Here is a 23553-nt window from a genome sequence, read left to right as displayed (position 1 = left end):
CTAGCATTACCAGCCATGTGGTGACTGAAAGGTTTACCCAATAGCATAGAGTCCGAAAGCAGAAGAGGTAAGACAACGGTAACATTCAGTTTTTACGTTAGTAATATTCGGTTTTGGTTGGTGTTACCAAGTGCACTGTAAGGAATTATGGATTGGATTTCCTCTGGTGTGGTTCAGAGACGTGCTGGTAGGGTGGACCTGATCTTGTGCAGCAACAGTAACTTGACTGTTGAATTATGTTTGCCTCCCGTGTGGTGGAACTGGTCCATGTCGGATACTAATAACTTTGCTATTTAACAACACGTGCAAGAGTCCAAGTCGGCAACAGCACTGTGTTGGGAAGGGTTTGGGTAACTGAGGTACAGTTAGGCGGCTGGCCAGGTACAGGAAGTGGACTGTTGCTGCTGCGATGAATGAGAGTCGCTTAGATTCAGGGAGTGAGTTACTTTTCCGGCGCGGTGCTGCTCAGGTACAGTCTGCAGACCTCGTGTATGTGTGTTGCTTCAGTTGTTTCTTCAGCTGGATGTGGGCTCCATGTGTTGCGGGGATTTGTCTACCTGGAGCTGGCTGGACAAGGTAGAGCTTTTGCAGGAGCTCTTCTCTGTTTTAAACGAAGCTCCAGTCATAGGTCCGGCAGTGTAAAGCAGCCTTTTGGACCTGCAGCGCAGTCAGCTCGTTTGACTTGGACATGATCAGGTAAGCCTGGGCTTTGGCTTTACATGTAACAAAAATGATTCCCTTGTAAGCAGCTGGTTTACTTAAACAGCAGATTTGTTTCTCGAGAAGCCAATGCGGGGCTTTTTTCGATCAATGAAATGCCCCTATTATTCTGAAGAAATACTTTTTTCCGCACTATGTTGCTGCTGCTACATTGTAATGTCAATTTGATGCAGTGTGTCACACGTTTTTCACTTAGGGGCTGCCATCTACTGGTTGCTGGATGGTGGCGAAAAGCAATGAAGCAGAATGGAATTTTGTAGCTGTCTTTATTCACTTGGGGTGAATGAGTGCGTGAGGTCCAAACCGAATTCAGATTTTGCAGTGAATGAGGTAATTTCCAAATAGACATGTTCAGCACATTTGGGCTATTTTAAAATATCTTCAATAATGATTTTTTTTTTACAGTGGTTGGCATGTGCAGATAATATAATGTTGGCGCTGCTAAACTGCAGCCTACGGCTGACACTACATTCCAACTTGCAGTGTCTCTAACTAAACACTGACTAACCACAGGCTCTGCTGACTTAACAGCAATTAGATTTTGTGGCCTTAAAGGAACAGACCACCTAAAAAATAACCCAAATTAGCATATTCTTCATGACATGTTTTAGTACTCCAGTCCTTGTAAAATTGCACATCATCTGATGTACCAAGAGTGGGAGATCCATTTTTAAATTAATCATCTATTTTTTATGAACAGTTGAGTTGAGTTTGCAGACAATATTTGACCTTTAATGGATTCTTGAAGGCGAAAGAATTTCCATTTATGCAGTGCCTTTCACACTTTTTGGGGTGTCCCAAAGCACTTCACAGCGAATTAAGTATTTTTGAAGCGTAGTCACCGTTGTAATGCAAAGAATTTGAGAACGAACCCCACATTTTCATGGACTTTTAAGAATGGTCTATAATTATGGTTCTTTCTGGTGCCGTATCATACAGTTCAAGCACTCAGAAACAGTCCCTATTGGAATTGGCTCTTCTAGTATTACAAATGGTTCTGAATTTTTATTAATTTAAAGTTCCATTTTTAGTCAGTATCCCTGAACGCATGTGAATACTTGGTGAGTTTTGGGTGTTTATCAAGAATGTTCTTTGAAAATGTTTTCATTAAAACTGTTTATTTGCTTTGGAGTGTTTTACAGAGGGATGGGGGAAGTAGACCCAGAAATGGGGAGGAAAATATTTGGAATGCTCTTGCCTTTTTAAGCATCCATCATTTTGCTACTGGGGAAGATGAATGTATTGTGAATTTTAATGTTTGGCGACCTGCTGTGGTCAAATTACTAGAAGTTTCTCGGACTTTTTGTTTGCTTGAAGGTAAAAAACGTATAGAGACAGGGAGTTTCATTCATATTAAGGAAATAATTAAATAGAGACTGAGAAGCAAATAACAAATACAATTAATGGAGAACAAAGAATGAGTAGCCAGCTATCAGACAAAACAACAGAGAATGGGAGCAATCTTTTTCACTTCAAACTTGTCCACTTTAAATATTATTTTGCATTCTTGGTCAATCAGCAGTAAAATATGGAGGCAGATCTGAAAAGAAAAATGGTCCCTGCTTCCTGGGTGAACATAACTGTGCAGGATTTCATGACCGTTAGCAATTGTATTCTGGAAGGCTTCTGTGTCTGGCATCAATGGAGTGTGTCTGTTTCTTATTTGGTGACAAGTTAGGCAACCAAGGTTTCATCCCTTGGTAGGTAAAAGTGTTTGTGCCATTCAGACTAGAGTCAGAGACTCAATATACATGTGTTATTCACTGAAATTTATTTTCTATAACTTCCCTAAATATGATAAAAATAAGAAAAAGATTTATTTTTATTACAGTCACTACACATTAAATGGTACTTAAAGAAAACTGACAATTACTTAGTAAGTTCTAAACAAGTAGTTACTGGCATACTTAGAACACTTTTCATTTGTATTCAGCAATAAGGGCATGAAGCGTGGCAATCTAAGCTTTTAGGTCTGGGTCTGTGTAAGGAAATGTAGGATGCTATTCAGATCTGCTCAGAATATGTTCTTACATGTGCTTCACCTTGTTTGAGGAACCAAATCAGTTCAAAAAATCTTATATGAAAATATTACAATATGTTGGTGATAACTACATGCTGTAATGGTCTATAATGTTATTTTGAAAATCCTATTTTGCAAGTGTGCTTTTTCTGTGTAAAGAGGTTGTGAACTTACATTTCTTTATCAAAATATGTTAACTACTTTAGTAAAGGCGACTAAAGCTTGGAATATTACCAACTGGTATATTTCACATTCCACTTCAGTCAGAGTTCATAAACAGTCTTTTATGAGTCATGGATTGGTGCATTCAGACAACTCGAGAATAAGTGTTGCTTAATTATTTTGTGCAATATCATTTAATATTCCCTTGCTGTGTCCAGCAAGGTGGTCTTCTCAAGCTGCTGTCATCAGTTGGTTGTGACCTAAGGTTCCTTCGTTTAATTAGCTCTGAAACCTTAAGCTCGATTTCCCTTGTCCAAGAATTGTGGTCCTGTTGAAATGTGCTGATAGTTTTTCATATCTGTCAGGTGCTAAGCCATGTGTTGTGTTTTATGTTTTCCTACCTAAAGTCAGTTTGTTGATGGTTTGAATCATCATAGTGGTGTCTGTTCAAAGGCGGATTAATTTTCCCTAAACCTAGGGGTGGAAGTGCTGAAATCACTAGACTCACTGGCTGAGGTTCAACCTGTTTATATATACAGTTCTTTAGAATGGGGAGTTAGTGACACAGGATCATCAATTTAAAAGTGTCACTATGAGTGAGGAGACAGGTCAAATAAAATCTCTCTACACAGACATTTGTTCGAACATGGAATGCTTTGATGCTTTGCCACAGGGAGTGGTTGAGGCAGAACCTCATGCACTTTTCAAAGGGAAAATTTGATAAATATTTGCAACGAGGAAAGATGCAGGGTTAATGGGAGAAAATGCAGTGATATTAGTTTGGATTGGTCTAGCAATGAACTCGCACATTTATCATCGGGTGAATATTCTTTTCCAGTGCTGTAAACTGCTAAGAGTTGTTGACCCATTTATCCCCCAGAAAAGCAAGTAGCCAGATAATCTGGGATTGATTGTGATAGTCAGGGAAGGAGATAGTGGTTGTAAACTGGTCCTACCGTATATCAGTTTTAGAGATATGTTGTCTTCCTTTTATGTTTTTAAAAAAATAAGATATGTCTGTTTCCATAATTAGTGGAACCATTGGTGACATTGTGACATAAAAGCTTAATCTATTCTACTCTTTCCTCATCGTTTGTTTCTTTTACACTGTTATCAGTCCCTGTTGGCTCTTTTCTATATCATTTCAAATTAAAATGTAGATTTTTATCGTTTGAAATTTTAAATCTTTTAATTGCTGAAACAGCATGGAAGGGCGAATGGGCCAAGATTTCAGGTATTTCTCAAAGGAAAGCCATGAGCTCAGGCACCAGAGATGGTGGCTATTAGGCTTCACAAGATGCAAATTGTTAGGAAAGCACAGACTAAGGTGCTAGTTGGGTTAAATGGCTGAAAATTTCACACTGTATGGCAAGCATTATATGCTGTGGAAAAATGTCTGAGGCATCTGCTTTTCAGCCAGCAGAAATGTTATGTTAAAGCTGTTGGCCAGCAGAGAAGCTGGGTCAGTTTGGAATTGCAGCATGCTTCACAGTGTTAGAATTGAGCTTCTGTATCATACAGGAAGTGAATGGTGTCTTTATTGTTTTATGTATCAAGGATAATAATGAAGTGTATGATTCGCTGTTTTTTACTACATACTGCTCATCTACCTGTTTCATTTAAATGAATCATCCATTGGCTTAGAGCCTGAGTCTTGTTTTGGTAGAGCGTATATTCAGTTCACTTTTCAGAAGGAGAAAGGTCTCGTGGTGCTACATGATATATTCCAGTTGCGCTGTACAGGGTAAAGGTTGTCAGTTATGATCTCTGAGTCTCACTATCATTTATCTAGATATGGGGCAGAAAAAGGAACACTTTAGATCATATGAAGTGCAAATCTGTTTACTGGAGTGGTTGATGACGTGTGTCTCAAGTGAATATCCAGCATAATATCAGAACACTGTTATAATGTGTATCCCTATTTGATGATATGCTGACCAAACTGAACAGAGCATCTGAGTGTAGTCAGACTGGTGCATTGGAAAGCTTCAACTTAACCACTGTAGACATCTCCTCTACTCTTCTAGCTACATAATCCCAGCATTCTTTTGATTTTTAAATGAAGTTATTAATGATAGAATGAAAGAATTGTTCGAAAATCACCAAGTTTGCAGATGATAAATAAAATAGGAAGCCTAACAAATAATGATGAACAATTTAATGGCAGTCAGAAGATCTTCTAGATAATTTGACCTTGTAAACTAATTCATATAGAGCAAGAAGCCTATAGAGGGAGCATGTGTTAATTGGAACAGTGGGGCAAACTGCTGATCAGGAGATATATATAGGGGTCATAGCATATATTAAATGGAACAGTGGGACAGGGCGCTGATCAGTAGACAGATCTAGAGGTAATAGTGTGTGTTAAATGAAAGAGCAGCAACAGTGTGTTTATCAGCAGAGGGATGTAAAAATTATATACTACCTTCTATGTAACCAGTACATTTGACTTGGATGTCAATAACATTGAGAAAATGAAGAGGATAAGAGTCTCGATGATTAACTATTATCTCAGCAGCGGTGAGATTGATGTACCAAACATTGATCATGCCATTTTTAGTAGAGTTCAGGGCACAGCAGCACCGGTGGACAGCATCTGAACTGCTGCAATAAACATCTCTTCAATTCTCCTGGCACCTGACCTCCATCTGCTTCTTCCACCAAAGACCTAGAGACAGTAGTGCTTTCACAAACACCTTGGGGTAGATTTTCACTTGCTGCCTGGGCATTGTTTCTGTAACAGGCACACGACCCACAATGCCAGTTTTAGACTGGTGCGGTATCTACTCACACCTGTGCTGTGCTGTGGCACCTGTGATGACAACTTGTTGTCGGCATGAGAGACTGATTCCCCCTACTGATCGTCCTCAAGTTGCCTGGGGTGGCGGTGAATGAATAGTAGCATTTCACTGAAAAACAACCTGGATTCTGGAAACACCACCTAAAATCCCTGAAATCTATTGTAATAAAAAGGAGCTTAATTTATTCAGTTGCTTCAAAGCAATAACTTTGGTTATTGCTCTTAATTCAGTGCTGTTTTTCATTTGTATACTGTTTTGAGTTGTCAGCTTTTTGGGAGCTGTGTCAGCATTTATGAGCTGTTAGTCAGCCATTACAATTTTGGGATTCTGCCTCAGATATTTTCTCAGGTACAGTGGGACTGATCACTCATAAAGGTCTAAGCATTTTAAATTTAGGGGTGTTCCCATATTGTCCAATATCTAACTATGCAGTAGCATAACTTTGAGGTGAAACTACAGGATCACCTTGTGATTTTGAATTTGATACAGGTTTTGCTACTGTGCTTCTTTGATTTTCTCAAGTGTGGACTGAGAAGATTCTTAGTAAGATAAAAGCAGTTTTGCATTCGTAAGCTGTTTTATTTAACAGCAAATGAACATATATGACAACAGTCATGATCATATTTTGTAAAGTGGGCACTGAAAGGCATGCGTGCGATCAGTTTGTGCCAGGAGAGCACACCACATGCCCAATTAATCAGGGCACCTTAGAGTAATGCAGGGCGCCGGCCTGAAACTAGTATTGGGGTCTGTTGCCCATCCAAATGGAAGAAATTTCTAGGCCATTTTTGAGTACCTTTTTAAGCTTGTGTGAGCACAATTTGTTTTGAAACCTCAAGGTTAAAATTTACTTTTTCCCAAATAACTTTTTATGGGAAAAATGGTCAAAAAATCCCAAATCAGGACATAGTTTTTTTAATGTTATAAAATGGCGTGGAAGTGTCAATGATAAATCAAGCAGTGCGACAGTGTATTAATCAGGAGAGTGATCTAAACATTATAGTGGAATATTTATGATTCTATCTACAAATACTTGATTACTTAACTGTAATGAAAATGATAAATAAGACACTGGGATGCAGTAGAAGTGGATTAGAGATTTCACTCTATCCCTCTGCTCTATGTAAGCACTGGCCAGACCTAATCTGGAGTATTTAGGCACAGTTTTGGTCATCCAATCAATGGAAGGATATTATTACTGTTGATAGTGTACAGATACCAGTAGAGGATAAGGATGCTGAGCTATGTTTCTTTGGAAAGGAGAAGACTTTCAGGTGGCCTCACTGAAGTTCTCATGATTACAATGTGATTTACACATGGATCCATGGAAATTGCTCACTGTAATGATAGTTGAAATATTAGAAATACAAGTGAGACATGAGGAAGTTAGGGTGAACTTTTACCCACAGTCTACTAAAATTGTGGAATAAACAAAGGCATTGAGTCAGGAAGTATTAATGATTACAAGAGGAACATTTCTGGAGGGAGAAGGGAATCAGGGTCTTGGTGAGAAGAAGTTGATCACAAAGGATGGGTTTGTTGGCCTAGTGCCCTGTTTCTAGAAAGTCTTAGGTTCTAAGGTATGGTTTCAGGGACTTCAATTATGTGGATAGATTGGAGAAGCTGGGGTTGTTCTCCTTAGAGGAGATGGTTAAGAGGAGATTTGATAGAGGTGTTCAAAATCATGAGGGGTCTAGACAGAATCGCCAGAGTTGTTCCCATTGGCAAAAGGGTTAAGAACCAGAGGACACAGATTTAAAGTGATAGTCAAAAGAACCAATGCCGACATGAGGAAAAACTTTTTTACTAGCGAGTGGTAAGGATCTGGAATGCACTGCTAAGTGAAGGCAGATTCAATCGTGGCTTTCAAATGGGAATTGGATAAGCAGCTAAAGAAAAAAAAACATTTGCAGGGCTGTGGGGAAAGGACAGGGAAGTGGGACTAGCTAAAGTACTAGCTGGCATGGACTCGATGGGCTGAATGGCCTCCTTCTGTACTGTAACCATTCTATGATTCTAGTAAAGGTACTTCTTCGTGCACCTAGCCTGGCCTCTGAGCTTATGCAGCATTATATACCTGAAGTATAAAAGTACCATTCCTGGTACCGAAATCCTTTACCTTAATGATTCTTTGATCTTTCTCACTGTCTATGTCTCTCTCTCAAAAAAAAAATACATATTGCTGTAGGAATTTCTGTTTGATATGAATTTTAATTCAAACATTTTCTCATGCATGCCTGGCAATATTCCCAATGTGGCGAGTGTAGCATAAATGTAAGCTGTTGTTGTAGATACACCTGTTCAGTACCTGGAACGAGAACTACTCTCGCTTTATAGTCTTCAAATTCTTTCACCTCCGCAATCCACACCCACTCCATCCAGCCCCCTCCCCCCCCACCAACTACCTCACCCCGCACCCCACCAGATCCGTTTCTTTATAGTTGACTAGTGAAATAATTCTTTTCATGTGTGAAGCAATTTCTCAGAACTTTGGACCATGTTTAGGAGGGTCCATCAACTTCCCTTGAGTAATGTTCATGGCTGTGATCCAGGTTGGAGGGCTCTTAATCCAAACACTCATTGTTTGAAGAATAATTACAGTATTTAGCCGCAAGGCCGGTTTCATCATTGCCATTTTATAACTTTTCCGAGGGCCATGTTTTTAATGTGAAATGGTTCTTTTTGGAACAGTGAACAGATAAAAGAGCAGAAGGGTTCAGCAATGTAGATTTCAGAACTGTTTCCAATCCCTGCCAGTTCCCAAGAGGCCCAATAAATGAGTTGCAGACTCTCCTATTTGGTAAATAATCCCAATCCATTTAGACAGGTGGTGTAGTAAGGCCTATGTTCAAGTAGTTAATATGTTTTCCAAAGAAGCATTTTGGTATACTTAAAAATATACTTAAGAATCCCAAGCAGAATCCAATCAAAGCGTGAGGTAATTTGCTTTTAAAGCTGTGATGTGCTCTACCTATTGCACTTTCCTTGTCAGTGTCTCAATTCCTGACACTTAAGCCTGAATTTTAACTCATGTGGGCAGTGGCCTAGGAAAATGAAACCTCAGTGATTTTAACTCTGCAAGGCCCCCATCAGTCTCCTGCCTGAATCTTGACAGGAAGCATTAGCTGGCTGGCTGGCAAGAGCAGAAGTCAGATGGCAGGAGGCTGCCACCTGATGAAATGGTCCCTGGCAGTCAGTTATGTGGTTAGGAGCGAATCGAGAGGACGTCATGGTCAGGGAAAGGGAGGCCAGCCTAGGGTAGGGGCCGGCCAAGATTTCTTTGTGGGACTCACCCCAGTCCAAAAGGAAACCAACTTTCTTTTTGGGAAAAAACCTTCCCTTTCTGGGTCTCTCCAGGACACGCTCCAGTTTGCCATCAGGTTGGCCATGATGGGTTCCCTGTGCAGGCCTGGGGTTAAAATTGCCTGATGGGCCTGAATAATATCATTGGTGCTTGATTTGCATATTTAAATCAGGACCCTGCTGCCAACAGTGGACATCTCACTCACCTGCTTAAAAATAGCAGGTTATAATTACATCTTGCAGGACAACATTGTGATCGAAAAGGGTAAGCTGTTGCCCCAATTTTAATTGCCAGTCCCCCTGTTTTCTGCTGGGCAGGCATGTTTCATTTTACTCTCTTTTGTTTTAAATGAATTCAACATTATCTAGCTCCATGCACTACGCTCCCACTCATTGTTCTGAGTGCAGCTTCAATGATTGAAGCAAAAGAGTACTTTTGGCCAAGGGCCATATCCCAAACAGGCTTTCTTGATCAGAAACCCAGGATATTAATAGCCTTTGGGTATCCACAAACTATTGATAAATAACTTGGAGAAGAGTACTGGTTATAAATTTCAGTACCGAACAATGGGGTCAGTGATAAATCTGGGAGAAATAAATGGGATCCTAAACGGCTGGACTAATTAAGCAGGTGGTTTAAAGAATAGCAGATGGATTTTAGAGATAAATAATGGTAATGCAAATGGCAAACAGGTGTACTTGATAAAAGGGCCCTGTTTTGAATGGAGGCAAAGAAAAAATATTTGGATGCAATTCTTGATCATCACTGAGATTTACCAGCCAATGTGAAGCTATCAGAACTAATCACAGACTTGGATTCGTCTTCACACAGTTTTTCATTTATGCAGGTCGGTGGTAAGGACATAATTAGAATAATTTGGGAACCCTACCTTTAAAATTACATTGCCGCAGAGAAGGACTCCAGAGAAAAATGGCAGAGATAATTCTGGAATGTGATGAAGAGAGACAGGCAGAGCTGAATTTGATTTCATTTGAAATAGAGATTATGAGCCAGATCTTCAAATACTGAAAAGCAGTAATGTTATCGTGTAGATGTGAGCAGGCCATCTGTCTTGGACTGTGAATACAGGATTAGTGGTCCCAGATTTAACTCTTACACTACCACCTTTCTATCTCATTCATTTTGTTTTCATTTTTGTGCTGTGATTTGAATTAAACACTAATATTTCAAGAGCAAAACCATTCCAACAACAGGTGCCAGGCAATGACGATCTCCAACAAGAGAGAATCTAACCATCTCCCCTTAACAGTCAATGACATTAGCATCGCTGAATTCCCCACTATCAATATCCTTGGGGTTACCATTGGCCAAAAGCTGAACTGGACCAGGTATATAAATACAGTAGCTGCAAGAGCAGGTCAGAGGCTGAGAATTCTGTGGCCTCCCGACTCCCGAAAGTCTGTCCACCATCTACAAGGCACAAGTCAGGAGTGTGATGGAATACTCCCCACTTGCCTGGATGGGTACAGCTCCAACAACACTCATGATTCTCGACACCATCCAGGACAAAGCCGCCCACTTGATTGGCACTCCATCGACCACGTTAAACATACGTTCCCTTCACCACCGATGCACAGTGGCAGCAGTGTGTACCATCTACAAGATGCACTGCAGCCACCTACCAAACCACCTTCGACAGCACCTTCCAAACCCACAACATCTTCCAACTAAAAGGACAAGAGCAGCAGATGCATGGGAACACCACCACCTGCCAATTCCCCTCCAAGCCACACACCATCCTGACCTGGAATGTATCGCCGTTCCTTCAATGTCACTGGGTCAAAATCCCGGAACTCCTTTCCTAATGGCACTGTGGGTGTACCCGCACCAACTCAAGAAGGCAGCTCACCATCAACCTCTCAAGGGCAATTAGGGATGGCCAATAAATGCTGGCGTTGCCAAGGACACCCACAACCCAGGAAACAAATTTTAAAAAATTATCTCCCTTCTCTTTACAGGATTCTCTGTCTATTTCTTCCGAAATCTCTCTCGTTCTCCATCTCTTTGTACAGGATATTTGCTCCTGATACATGTTTGCTCTCTCTTAATGCAAGATTCTCTCTCTCTCTCACTCTCTCTTAATTTGGATGCTCACTCTCTCTCCCATTCTTTCTTTCTGGATATGGGATTCTCTTTTTCTCTGTCTTCTCTCTCGATACATAATTCTCTCTCATTGTCTCTTTCTCTCTGTTTCTCTTTTTTTCTCTTGATACATGATTCTCTTTCAGTCTCTCTCTGTCTCTGTCTCATTAGATATATGTTTTTCTCTCAGACTCTCTCCCTCCCTCACTCTGTCACTCTCTCTCTCTCTCTTTTGATACATGACTCTCTCGCTCTCTCAATATAACCAGTCTGAGCTTCCACAGAGGCTTCATTATGGTGGCATAACCATTGTGTTATGGAGCTGAACAGTCACTTTCTATTTGACAGAATGATGTCCATACACTGCATAAAGCATTTCTTGGTGCCATACCGTCAGCCTTCCTCAGTACACTGGGCACTCAAATTCAGCATTTGTACCCTCTGCAGGATCTTGCCCTCCAGTGAGCTGATAGCAGTGGCGTCTTATCTTCTGCCCCAACTCCTGCACACGGCAGTCAGTGATACAAAATGAGAAGTCCCCGTCCTCTAGCCTAGCCTCGAAAGTACACATGGTACCAGTTTCTGAGCTGGTGTTTGCTAGGGTCAGACGAAGTGATGTTGCACCTTCTTGAAGAGACAGAGGGCCATGATGTTTCCAGCGCCTCTAATGAAAGAGAGGGTAAGTTTGTGAAATTTAGCTTTTAGCGTGGCAGAAGAGCAGAAGGAGATGAGTGGCTGCTGAAAGCAGCTACAGTTTTCCATACAATGGGCTGAATTTTATTCAGGTGCCGTGCTGCGCGGCGGCACCCTTTCAACTCAGCGGGGTGCCCGCATTTAGCGCCCGCTGCAGAGCCCCCACGATATTATGCGCGGGGGTTCATTAGAATCATGGCGCCGAACCGCCCTCCCCATATTACGTGGGGAGAATGTGGGACATTCGGCGCAGTGAGAGAGTTTTGACAGTTGTGCAGCAGGTGCTGGGGCCCTATTTTAAAACACCCCAGCACCTGCTTCCTGACAGCTGTCAAAGAATACTTACCTGACTGCTGAAGAGTGGGGCTGCTGTCAATCTGGCAGCAAAGCAGAAAGTGCTGCAGAAATCCAGCAGGTCAGGCAGCATCTGTGGAGAGAGAAGCAGAGTTAAAGTTAACTCTGCTTCTCTCTCCACAGATGCTGCCTGACCTGCTGAGTGACCCCATCACTTTCTGCTTTGCTGCCACATACTTACCCTGCTGTGTCCCAGTGTCCTGTGAAGTTGCGATCCTCTTCTCCCACTCAAGTGTAACGTTCCTTCTTGTAGGTGTGCCACACCTGGGTGAATAATATTAAATTTTGCACATTCCAGGAAGTGAGACTTCAATAGACCATAAAAGGTATTACAGAGGTTTACAGAGAACACATTGACACAAATGGGAATGCACGGGTGTCACAGCAATGTAAATATGTCTTTCACTAAATGTTCCTCACCAACATGTGTGTCCTTTTCTCTATGTGAATAATGTGTACCAGCATGTAGCGCCAATGTCACATCCCTTTGCACCATTGGCCCTTCAGGAGAACCAATGTATGCAATAACATCATTGCTATGCCAACATTACTCATGAGCGTCTCCATGGATGCAGTGACATGGACATTGGCTCAGTCAGCTGCTGCCTCTAATGGTTTACACAGGGATACTGCAGATGTGGACTGGTGCACAGCAGATGAGCAAGGATGATGTGTGGCTTGCAGAGCCTGTGGAGCAGACAGCCTTTGTCTGATAAGCCACTTCTGTACATCCCTAGCTCACTGCTAGCTCTGCGTGCAAAGCCTGGGTACCATCTGCCCTCCCATGTGTCTTTCATGTTGTAGGTCCTCAGCGTCCTCATAGTTTGAGGAGGAATACTGTTGACGTCTCTCCTCATCATGCCAGGCCTAGCCCTTATTAGGTGCATAGTTGTGCAGAGCAGCAAAGAGAGGAGCTGGCCTTTTTGGCACACAGTACAGGGCATCACCCTATCCATACAGGCATTGGAGGCGCTCTTTCAGCATGCTGATCTCCTGCTCAATGGTGGCACATGTATCTCTCCTCTGCAGCAGTGATGGGGTGTCTCACTGGTGTCAGGAGCTATGTCTGCAAAGAATAGCCCTTATCTCCAAGAAGCCACCCCTCCATCTGAGCCAGTTCAGTGAACAGCGGTGGCAGCCAGGACTGGCGCAAGACCCAGGTGTCATGGCAGTTGCCTGAGAAGCAGTCACACATTCACTGCAAGCATCTGCGGTGATCACATACCAGCTTCGCCTCGATTGAGAGGGCTCCTTTAATGTGACGTCTGCAGGTGGTAGCCTGGCGGGAGGCCTGATGGCCACATGAGTGCAGTCTATGAACATTACAGCATATGGTTCTCCGGCAATGGTGCCAGAACCAATGGCCCTCTCGGCCTGGCTGTGAGAGTCTCTCCTGATGCAGACATACTCACTGGCCCTCCAGTGCAGGGCATTGGTGGCCTCCTTGATGCAGAGGTGCACTGCTGACTGTGTGACCCCACAAAGGTCTCTGGTGAGCCCCTAAAAGGCTGCAGAGGCATCAGGCTTGAGAACCGCTGCCACTATGAGGAACAAAGGCATGGGACGTCCACCGGAACCCATGGGCTGCAGGTCATCCTTGAGCAGGGCACAAAGACGTGTCACCGCCCTCTCTGTACGCACAATCTCCTCTGACACTGGTGCTCTGATAGCTGATGGCATGTCATGTGGGGCCTTTAGATGCATGGCAAACGTAATGGTGGGTTCTCCTTGGGGGCTGCTGCTCATGACCGGGGGCCTCTACTTGGATCACACCTGCCTGTTGGTATTGCCTCTGGTGCATACGGCAGGTGAGGAGCAGAATCTCTCTTCTCCTGTTCAGCACCTGGACCCAAGCCTCCAATGCTGCATTGGAGAGCCTGCATACCCTCTCTGTACTTCTCGCGGCCATTTCTCCACTTGCAAACTTTCGCTGCCATCTACACCCAAAGTGCACCCCCACTTTTTGAGAAGTGCTAGCTGCCTTGAAGTGGCATCCGTGAAGCCCTGTTTTCCACCCCCGCCTCTTCCAAGCAGGCCTGCAGCCAGTAAGCAGCACGAAAATGAGCTGCTTGCATGAATTTCATGTTGTCCTTGTGTTCACAGATGCAGACACATGCAGCATGCACCTGCTTTCAGGCGCAGTCTAATTTCTAGGCCATGCTTTCCTATCCCACACAAACATACTCTCAGACTCAATCCTTTTCCAGGCTTTCCTCTCTCACATACATTCATATAAATTATATAATACATTTGTTTTTCAATTGGTCAATTATTGTGCATCCTAGCCTCAACAATCTCAATGTTGAACTTAGAGAGTTGTGCTAACAGATGCAGTTAAAGTGTATCAGTAAAAAGAGCAGTGGCAAGCTCAGCCAGATCCATAAAGCCCATCTGCTGTGAAGCCCATTGATGTGACTGCATTATATATTCTTTAGAAAGAGATGCAGTGGTTTTTGTCAAGGTTCATCCCAAGCAGCTCTGTAACACAGGAGTCTGTGCTCTACGGGCTGTTCCCAGGGACGCACACCGAGACAAACATCAACTGCTGCTGGAGGACTATCAATTCGGTGAAAGACGCCCTTTGGTCTGCCCGAAACTTGCTGGTCTTCCAGCGCAAAGAGTTGTCCACCACCGAATGTTGCAGACTGGCACATTCCAAGGTCCAGGACTACGTGCTGAGGGACGCACTAAAGCTTGGGGCAGCCGCAGCAAAGGCTCAATGGGGAAAGACCACAGTGTAAGGTTCCCCCACCAAGCTGGACTGAGGGGCTGGATCCATGGGAAACCCCTCGAACTGTATCGTTAATATTCTCAATTGCTGTAAATGTAAAACTGTAATTGACATGACAATTGTGAAACGGAAGGGTTGGGAAGAAACTCATGACAGTATTGAAGGAAACTGATCTACCTTGCAATGTTTGTATTTTTTGGTGCTGTTTGGAAACTGTTTGGCAATGTAATTTTTACAGATTTTTATGAATAAAGTATATTTTGGAAAAAAAAATATTCTTTAGACACTGCTTAGGCTATCAAAATGCTGGTAATGTATTAAGTTTAGGGTGCCTGTGTTTGAAACCTCTTTATTTTCTTGCACTGCAGTTGTGTGTTTTAATTGTGAAAGTAAAGAGTAACTGATATGTTAGATAGTTGTTTGCATGCAGGGTATGAAGAAATCATTAGTGCAATTGAATAGAATGACTTACAATGAAATTCAGATGGGAAGGAAGTGTAATAAATCAAACACCCAGGGTCTTCGATGCCCTAATGAGTAGAGTCTCCTACACTTGGTGGGTTTTCTCATTTTAATAGCTAATTACACTGCAGCCGGAAATATCCTGTCTTTGTAAAGCTCTACACTTTTACATCACTTTAAATGCTCTCCAGAATGTACTGCTTGTTGCTCCCATCTATTGCCCTGTACATCAGAAGTTACTTCAGTTTGAGGGTACACTGCCTGCTGTAAAAAAAATCCCTCGACAATGATTGGGTGTGATATCCTGCAGCATGTGGCAAGTGGCAGTCTAGGTATTTAATCAGCATTTCAGCAACGTTAACGACAGTTCACAAATTCTGACAGTTTTATTAAGGTGACAAATCTGCTGGTAAACCAAAAATAGCAATTATGCCAGTTACTGAGGAGAGGGAGACAAAAGGGAGGGTTTGGATTTAACACTGTAAATTTGGACCAATTATGTATTGCACTGTACTCAAGCTTTGTGCATTATGCTTCAAGTATACCGTTAGTGTAAAGTGGTTTCACTTTGCATTGCTGCTGAGTAACTGTGTAGATGGACCCTAAATACAAAGTGAGTTTGACCTGGCATCAGAATGAAGTGGATTGACATTTCCTGGAGGGGGTGTCTTGCTTTAATTTACTGTGGAGTAGGATCAGGCCTTCTTTTTGGATTTCCACCATGAACGTTTTGAATTAATGCAGTGCAGAAAATGCTGCAAACACATGCTAAACTTGTAGTGTAAATGCACCCTAGTCACACTCTGACCAAACATTCTGTCAGCAGAGTAAAGTCACTGGACCCCCAATCTTTGCTGTTGTACCATCCTGTGCTTTCCAACACTGGTGCCACTTCAGACGCATCTTTGCCTACCTGACCATGCGCCCAGAAACTTGGATGAGTGCCTACCCATAGAAGGGGTTTCCCCAGCTGCCCCCTCCCTTCAGCTTAGGGTTGCCAAACGTGGATGATTGAACGTACCCCTGGAAGTTTCATCAGATGATGTAAAGTCATTAACGACTGAGTTACTCTTAAGGAAATGGAGCAATGTAAAAATCATCCCATTTTCTGTGCAATGTGAGGGGTTTGACATGGCTGCAAAGGGAATGGTATATATTTCCTATGATTGTTCCCTCGAGTCTCTTGCAGTAGTGTCCAGGAGATTAATCCTTCACTCCTGGAGACTCCAGGACAATCCTGGAGGGTTGACAACCTGACCCCAACCCTGTCACCGCACGGATCAGCAGAGGAAAATGAACCTTTCATACCTTAAGCTACAGGTATACCCAACATTCCATCACTGTTGTTGCAAGAAAAAGCCTATACAGAAGCTCAGATTTCAACACTTATCATTGAAAGGGATGTGAATGGCAAGGTCATGAGATTAATTTTCCAGACAGTATCAGGTAATGTTCCACCTTCAACCTATAACTTTTGATTTTTACACTTTATTGCATTTTGAGACATTTTGGAGCCTACTCACATTTCCCCTTCAAACCAAAACTAATTTCTCCTGGAAGGGTTACAGATATTTTAAAATAAAAGCAATTGTTGGGGCTTTAATACAACTTTTCAGGGTGTAGTTCATTTCATTGGGAAGCTAATACCAGATACATCATGTTAATTTGTGAACTGAAACTTTTTACAACACTCACTGATAACAATCACAATCGGTAACACAGTTTACATTTGCAAGACTAAACTGGCTCACTATGACAGCCAGACCAGCCCTGTCCTAGAGCCCATGGTAGCCCAGAGGCTATAGGAGATTACCTGCATTGAAGCTGTGCTTATTTCACTATCTTAAATGATTCTTACTTCTAAGTAGCTTCAGAAAGGATAAGGATGAGTCAAAACAAAACTTTAGAATAAAGTTCTGATGAAAGATCACAAGCAACCTTGTCATTTCCTGATCAACCAGCTGTGTATTTCAAACTTCTTATGTTTTCCCCATGAGAAACATTACTGTTGATAATAATAAAGGACAGATGTTTGATACGTCCGTATAATATTATTTAATGGAGATTTTAACCTACAAATCTTAATATCTTGGAATATTGTATGAATATGTGAAGCATTTATCCACTATTATTACATGAAATAATTCCTAATCTATATAATGCTCTTTTGACACTATCAAAAAGTATATGAATACCTGAATGTGATTGTTAATTGCTGGCAGTTTGTTCAAGGAACCTGTGGCCAGTGACAATTTCTTTGATAGGTGGTGTAAGATCTAGAGTTGGAAATTGTTTTAAGATTCTTCCAAGCCAGATGTCCCAAATCTAAAGAAAACTTCGTAGACCAATCGTGCTAAAATCTTGCATACAGGTCTAAATTATCAGACTGCTTGTCTGACATCCAGTGCTGGATGAGTAGAAATGAATAAAAAAAAACTCTCCCAATGTTGGCACCACTCCGCAGGGTGTGCCTTTGCCGTATCTTGATTCATTATCTAGATCGCAGCTCAGTAGTCCATCTGGTTTTATTCCTGCGGCGAGTAATTCACCTCCTGACTCCCCAAAGCCTGTCCGCCATCTACAAGACACAAGTCAGGAGTGTGATGGAATACTCCCCACTTGCCTGGGATGAGTGCAGCTCCAACAACACTCAAGAAGCTCGACACCATCCTGCACAAAGCAGCCCACTTGAACGGCACCCCATCCATCACCTTCAAACATTCTTCCACCACCAACACACAGTGGCAACAGTGTGTATCATCTACAAGATGCACTGCAGCAACTCGCCAAGTCTCGTTTGACAGCACCTTCCAAATCTGCACCCTTTATCACCTTCAAGAACAAGGGCAGCAGACGCATAGGAACACCACCACCTGCAAGTTCCCCTCCAAGCCACACACTATCCTGACTTGGAACTATATCACTGTACATTCACTGTCGCTGGGTCAAAAACCTGAAACTCCCTCCGAAACAGCACTGTGGGTATACCTGCACCAGATGGACTGAAGTGCTTTATGTAGGCGGTTTACCACCACCTTCTCAATGGTAATTAGTGATGGGCAACAAATGCTGACCTTGCCGTCGATGCCTACATCCCATGAACAAATGATTAAAAAAAAAATCTTTGTAATGTTTTGATTCAACTGAGTGGCTTACTCGGCCGCTTCAGAGGGCAGTTAAGGATCAACCAATTTGGTATGGGACTTGAGTCACATATAGGATAGAGTGGGTAAGCACAGTAGGTTTTCTTCCCTAAAGGACATCAGTGAACTAATTTCGTCTTTACGACAATCCAGTCGCTTCATGGTCACTTTTACTTGTACTAGATTTTTACATCCAGATTTCCTAAAGCCACCTTCAAATTCTCACACTACCATGGTGGGATTTAGACATGTTCCCTCGATTATTAGTCAAGGCATCTGGATTAGCAATAAGTGCTATGTGACTGTACTTTCATTATGGGCCACCAGCAGCAACAGAATTGTATAGCACCACAATCTGTTAGCTCCTAGCCCAACAGGTCCCTCACTCCTGCACTGACATCAAGACAGGAGATTAACCCTGGTTCATTGAAGAATGTAGCAGGACATGATGGAAGCAGCAACACCTGTTTCTGAAAATGAGGTGCCAACCTGGTGAACGTACAACACACGACTACCTGCATTCTAAACAGCAAAACCAGCATGCTATAGGCAGACCTAAGCAATCCCACAGGAAATGGATCAGGCCAAATCTCTGACACCTTGCTGCAACTAACGGGAGGAGAAGGCTCTCGGAACATCCTCAATGATGGGGAAGCCCAGCAATTGTGTGTGAAAGACAAGGTGGAAGCATTTGCAGCTATCTTCAGCAAGAAGTGCTAAGTGGATGATCCATCTCGGCCTCCTCCTGAGGTGCCCACCATCACAGATGCCAGCCTGCCACCAATTCAATTCATTCCAAATGATATCAAAGAACAGCTGAGTGTACTGGATACAATAAAGGCTATGAACCCCTACAACATCCCAGCTGTAGTGCTGGAGACCCTGCTGCAGATCTAGCCATGCCCCTAGCTAAGATGTTCCAGTACAGTGACAATATTGACATCTATCTGACTATGTGGAAAATCATGTCTCAGCCACAAAAAGCAGGACAAATCCAGAGAGGCCAGTTGCTGCCCTTTCAGCCCACTCCCAATCATCAGAAAAGTGATGGAAAGAGTTATCAACAGTGCTATTTACACAATAATGGTCTGCTCACTGATGCTCAGTTTGGGTTCTGCCAGGAACACTCAGCCCCAGCCCTCAATACAGCCTTGAGTTCCAGAACTGAGGTGAGAATGACTGTCCTTGACATTAAGGCACCATTAAGCCAAGATCGTTGGGAAATCACTCCAATGGCTAGAGTCATACTTGGCACAAATGAAGATGGCTATGGTTGTTGGAGGCCAATCATCTCAGCCCCAGGACATTCCTGCAGGTGTTCTTCGGGACAGTATTCTGGGCTGAACTATCATCAATGACATTCCCTACATCATAATTTCAGAAGTGGAGATGTATGCTGATGATAGTACACTGCTCAGCTCTGTTTGAAATTCCTCAGATAATGAAGCAGTCCATGCCTGCATGCAGCAAGAGCTGGACAATGTCCAGGCTTAGGCTGATAAGTGACAATTAACATTTCACCACTCAGTGTCAGACAATGACCACCTCTAGCAAGAAAGAACTTAACCACCTCTCCTTGACATTCAATGGCATTACCATCACTGAATCCTCACCATCAACCTTCCGGGATCACTTCCGAGCAGGAATCCAACAGAACCAACCACATAAATGCTGTGGCTATTACAGCAGGTCAGATTTTGCAACAAGTGACACTCATCCTGATTCGCTCAAGCCTCTCCATCATCTCCAAAGCACAAATCAGGTCTGTAATGGAATTCTCTCCACTGGCCTGGAGCTGTAACAACACTCTGGATAATTACAACTTGTATTATACAACTCCGTTAACATGGTGCAATGCCCCAATATGCTTCATTTGAACATAATCACATAAAAAATGACACCATGCCAAAGACATGTCACGAAAAGCTTGTCAAAGTGATAGAAGTAAGAAGTGTCTTAAAGGAGAGAGAGGCAGTGAGATTGAAGGTGGGAATTCCAAAGCTTAGGGCTTAGACAGTTGAAGGGACAGCTGACAATGGTGGGGTGAAGAAGTGAGGATGCACAAGAAGCCAGAGTTGCAGCAACGCAAAATGGGTTTGTAAGTCTGGGGAGGTTATAGAGATTAGTTTAGTTTAGAGATACAGCACTGAAACAGGCCCTTCGGCCCACCGAGTCTGCGCCGACCATCAACCACCCATTTATACTAATCCTACACTAATCCCATATTCCTACCACATCCCCACCTGACCCTATATGTCCCTACCACCTACCTATACTAGGGACAATTTATAATGGCCAATTTACCTACCAACCTGCAAGTCTTTTTGGCTTGTGGGAGGAAACCGGAGCACCCGGAGAAAACCTACGCAGACACAGGGAGAACTTGCAAACTCCACACAGGCAGTACCCAGAATTGAACCTGGGTCGCTGGAGCTGTGAGGCTGCGGTGCTAACCACTGCGCCGCTGTGCCGCCCACAGATAGGGAGGCATAATACCATGATGTGAGTTGAACACCAGGATGAGAATTATAAAACCAAGGCATTGCTGTACCAGGAGCCAGTAGATCGGTGAGCAAAGGGCTGATGGGTGAACAGACTTAATGTGAGTTAGGATAAGGGCAGCAGAGTTTGGAAAGAACTTGAGTTTACGGAGGGTGGAAGATGGGAGGCTAGCCAAGACAGCATTGGCAATCGAGTTCTATTTACATCATAGCCTGATTTCCATATTTCCTTATTTCCTGAAATGGATGCAATGGGCATCCAGCATGAGGCCATTATTACCCTGTTGAGAGCAGGCGAAGGCAGTCAAAATCAACCCGAATGAGTTAATTAAATAACACACTAAGAGGTGAGATAATTAAGTTATGAGCTAACATTTCTGTAGTAACACTGTATAATTGCAATGAGCAGAATTTAAGTACTAAAATTCAGTTGTTGAATGGATGTTCAAAGGGGAAGTAGTCCGGAGGTGATGTGATAGAGAGGTAAAGGGTTAGGCAAGGTGCCAGAAGTGAGGGGTGTGTGGAGATGATGGGATGGGAACCATTGAGAACCATCCAACAATTCCGAACCCAAATGCAGCTTACAACAGTTAATGACACCATACCATACCCCATGTTATGCTATCTAATGTTTCCCACCTAGAAGAAGAGAAAAAGAGAGAGACAACAGGAAGAATTGTGAAGGGAGAATCTGAAGACAAGAAGAGAGAGATAGCAGAAGAGGTAGTGGCGGCTGGTGCAGATAATGGTGGGCCCTGCACCACTGCTATCTTGCACGGCTGTGGCCCCCACCCCCCCCCCCAATCATGTGGCGGGCGCAGCCTCAGCCACGCCATTCATGGCGTCACCTGTTGAAGGAGCAGGTGTTGGTGTCATTTTGAAAAGGCTGCCAGCCCCGCAAACAGTACAAGATAATGCACAGTTGATCACTTCCCCCCCCCCACCACCCCTCCCCGACCCATACACTACACAGTGCAGAGTTGACCCCTTCTCCACCTTGGTGGCACCAGCTTTCCCTGGATGGGAAAGTGAAGGTGCGTGAGTGCCGCAAGTTGCGCTGAAGATCAGGAACTGAAGGTAGGATTACTACGGGTTACATTTAAATTAATTCAAAGATCTAATTAGCATATGGAAAACAGGGTCCTGTTGCAGAGCGATAGAGGGGCTGCCACAAAGCCGCTTGGAGGATTGGGCCCGACAATCCCGGTGTCGGGTTCTGTGGCGTCCACTGCCATTCTGATTCTCCGGCACCACCCCCCTGCCAAGGAACCTGACGTCGGGCTGGGCCAAAATCAAGCCCAGTGAGACAAAGACCGTAGAGACAAGTATAAGTAGGCTACATTCTCTAGCCTGCTGTTTGGTATGCTGCAGGAGATAGACTAGCAATAAGAAGAATAACAAATGTGTACTGGTGGGCTCGAGGCATCACTTTCACCATTTAGTGTCAGCAAAACCGCTGAAGGGAATCACTAGTTTATAATTGTCTGTGAGCCGTCTCTTCCCCTTCAAGTATCCTAACCATAAAGTAAGCTGATAAAGGAATTACTGGGCTCTGAATGTAAGTGTCTGAGTGCTGTGAGCTCCATAACTCATCAAAACTGTGGTGCAGTGGAGGTATGTTGGCTTATTGTATGACTTTACTGTTTCCTGACCCATGCCCTCTGCTTGTTTTTATAATTCAGCTAACACAATATCCTGGTTTTTCAGGTTTGTAATCCACTTGACTGCTGTAATGGCATTCCCCAAAGGACAGGATTTCAGCACTTCATGGCTGCGTGTCATTTGAGTAATGCCTTGGCAAGCTCACCATTTCTTTTTACAACAATCTGTAGTATTTTTATGAAATACAGTGAACCAAGTTTTAGCAGCAGGGACTTTCTTAAAGATTCTGGTGTGTATCGGTCTAACATCATCATCGTAATTACACAAAGGTGGATTTGTGACATAAAGTTATGATGCCTGGAAGCCTGTAGCTCAGCTTATCTGAGTTTTAAAATAGTTCTCAAATTATTTTCCACAAGGATATTACTGAAGCAGGCTATTTGACCCATCTTAATATATCTATCCAGAAGGGCCTGAAACCCCTCTTTATTGCAGCATCCAATTATTTCTTAAATGATTCCAAACGTTTTGCCTCTACCACTTCATGTGGAATCCATTCCATATGTTGATCACTCTGTGTGTGTGAAGAATTTCTTGACAGCAGCCCTAAATTTACCTTTTACTAGTTTGAACCTGTCTCCCCTTGATTTTACTGTCACAATTTAAAGTAATAGTCTGGATTTACTTTACCCACACCCTTAACTGTTTTAAACATCTCTAAGCTCACTCCTCAGACCCTGTCTATTCAGGTTGAAAAGCCCTCTTACCCCAGTCATTTCTCATAAGTGTCAGCTGTGGTTCAGTTACAGCAATCGTGCTTTGCGTCTGTTGTGGGATCAAGCTGTACTCCAGAGATTTGACTCTTCGTTGTCTGAGGTATTGGAGTAAAAAGTGAGGTGTAGCTCACAAGTTTTTGGAGAACAAACTATTCAATACAGCAGCTTTACCAGAAGATTA

General features: G+C 43.0%; 1 protein-coding gene across 3 annotated transcripts in view; it reads left to right on the top strand.

Annotated features, from left to right (window-relative positions):
- The first annotated feature begins 413 nt into the window (after positions 1 to 413).
- LOC137376321 (thrombospondin type-1 domain-containing protein 4-like) overlaps positions 414 to 23553 on the top strand; it is a 448955-nt gene continuing 425815 nt past the window's right edge. The window contains exons 1-2 of one of the 3 annotated variants that reach the window (XM_068044644.1): positions 414 to 469; positions 917 to 1050. The gene's annotated coding sequence lies outside the window, so the exon portion shown is untranslated. Of the gene's footprint in view, positions 697 to 916; positions 1051 to 23553 lie in introns of all 3 variants that reach the window. The other 2 variants (XM_068044626.1, XM_068044634.1) reach the window with 2 other exon arrangements.

Source organism: Heterodontus francisci, chromosome 1, assembly GCF_036365525.1.
Source record: "Heterodontus francisci isolate sHetFra1 chromosome 1, sHetFra1.hap1, whole genome shotgun sequence".
Classification (NCBI taxonomy): Eukaryota; Metazoa; Chordata; class Chondrichthyes; order Heterodontiformes; family Heterodontidae; genus Heterodontus; species Heterodontus francisci.
The sequence above is the reverse complement of the archived record's forward strand: the minus strand, read 5'-3'. Positions and strand labels throughout refer to the sequence as shown.